The sequence below is a fragment of the Chrysochloris asiatica genome, unplaced genomic scaffold (genome assembly GCF_000296735.1).
Source record: "Chrysochloris asiatica unplaced genomic scaffold, ChrAsi1.0 scaffold00039, whole genome shotgun sequence".
In the NCBI taxonomy this organism is placed as follows: Eukaryota; Metazoa; Chordata; class Mammalia; order Afrosoricida; family Chrysochloridae; genus Chrysochloris; species Chrysochloris asiatica.
The window spans coordinates 14652198-14654341 of record NW_006408557.1 but is presented as its reverse complement, the minus strand read 5'-3'; the positions used below and the strand labels follow the sequence as shown (position 1 = coordinate 14654341).

General features: G+C 41.8%; 1 pseudogene; it reads right to left on the bottom strand.

Annotated features, from left to right (window-relative positions):
• Positions 1 to 574: 574 nt before the first annotated feature.
• Positions 575 to 1411, bottom strand: LOC102842709 (annotated as a pseudogene).
• Between the last annotated feature and the right edge of the window lie 733 nt (positions 1412 to 2144).

Below are 2144 nucleotides of genomic sequence, written 5' to 3'. Positions count from 1 at the left end.
ACAATAGACAACAGCTTGAGATTGATAAACACTCTTTAAAGGTTCTTGCAATAAGAACTATTTTATTAAACATACAGAGCTGCACTGATTTAGCACAAAGTACAATAACATTTCTTCCTCTCCTCTATTCCACTAGGCATCACTCCAGAACTTGAGATCCATACCAACATGCTTTCAGCAGCAGTCTTCACAGGAGGCTGAAGGAAGTGCATTTTTAAAAATAACTCCACATAATCTAAGTGAGAAATGAAAAGAGGCTGAGGTCAGCACATCTATGGACCGGCTCGCTGCCAACAAGCTCTAGTCCTGTTCACTTTCTCTCAACAAGAAAATATTTTGGGAACAGGCACTCCTGAGCATATAGTTAAGTAATACTGCTTACTTGTCTTGGTAGTATCCCTCTTCCAATCTGATGTTTGACTCGTGTATTTGTAACCTTTCCAAGAAATTCCACCCTGGTTTATAGTTCTGAGCTTTAAAAAGACAGAATACTAAGTTTCCAATGGATGTTAATGGAGGCTTTTTGTAAATGAAACCTACTTCCTAGAAGTCAACTGACCAAACATATACACAGCTAAAGAAAACAGACTGTGAAAACAGATGCAGCTAGAAATATTTTAGGTCCCAATGAGATCCAGTTATTCTGACTTAGAATGCTCACAATGGAATAGATGTGCCCCTCGTTGCTGAGAAAATCCACAGCCAGCTTGACTGAGGATACATTCATGTAGTTGAATTGAGCTTTGAGATCATTGAAGTTCATTCACTCAGGTCTTGGGCCAGCTTTAATCACATTCACCACCTGGTTTTTGGCCACAGAAAGGCTATTTGCTGGAGTGATGCCATTTGTACCAAAGTTCCCTGCTTCATGCATCCCTGGATTGCTGAGAAGTGCTCTCCTTGCTGGGGACTGGTTTATTTTGCTCAACATCATGTGCTCACTGATTACTTCCAAAATATGTGTAGTGAACTCATTCATATCTTCCAGGGGCATGGTTTTAAAGGCTACCAGACTTTTTTTGTTCTGAAAAGATCTCAGGTGGCCATTCACTTTCACATATGTTTCTGGAGAAATAACAGCATTTTCGCCATGTGTGTTATCTTTGTCAACCCACAGACAAACATCTATAGGTGGGGTTGTCATGTCATTTATTTTATAAACAATGTTGGTTGATGCCTTTTCTGCATGTCTGATTATCCCCACAATAGTAACCTGTGAAATCGCAACACTGCCAATTTTGAACCCTTCATCAACCAGAGAGGCAGAAAGCAGTTGGAATGTGGTACAATGTGCTGAGCTCATGTCTTGATTTCTTTTCTTAGGTGTGGGCCATCCAAAGCGCCCTGGGGACTGTGTGCAGCTGCTGGCACCACCAAAGCTGTTACAGCTTTTAAATCCACTATTCCACATCTTTATCGTCACTCCCTCATGAGAGAGGACCAGTAGCACCGAGATAGCAGGCACACAGGGGACTTCAGGACCCTGTTGCTGTTGCGGAGCTCTTCACCTCCTCCACCCTTTGCAATTATGGGTATTATTACAGAAGTGAATAGGGTACAATTTAGGATCAGAAATACTCAGTATACAGTTGTTCTCCAGTCAGCCAGTCAGGAACATCTCTTCTCTGCCATACTACAGGAATGCCTTGCACTTGTCTTTGGTCTCTCAACCTTGCGGTCCCTGGCCTCTGCCCCATTTGGGCAAGTGTTACAAAGCTCCTTTAGCTAGTTTGTAAATGCCCAAAAGGCACATTCTACAAGCCAATCTTCTGCCTATAGACTCAATTCAACTTTACTAGGTCCGTGGGTTGGGAACCCCACAGCTGCTGTCTCTCCATGTAACTGCCTCTCCCCACTCTGCTCATGCACTTCTTTATTGATTGTCCTGGAGTTATCTCTTCCTGCTTGTGAGATGGCTCCTTTTATTTTGAGTTTTTAAAAATTGCTGGATCTTAGGCAAGGTTACTCATAAGGTTGTTTTTTTTTTTAATGTTTTATTGTGAATTATGTGATAGTTTACATGGGAGAACATTAGCTTTACATTTATCCTATCATATATTGTTTCATTGCCATGGTTACAATTCCCTCCATGCATCATCAACTAACCAAAGGGTATACCTTGCAAGCCTGCACCCCTCCCCCAC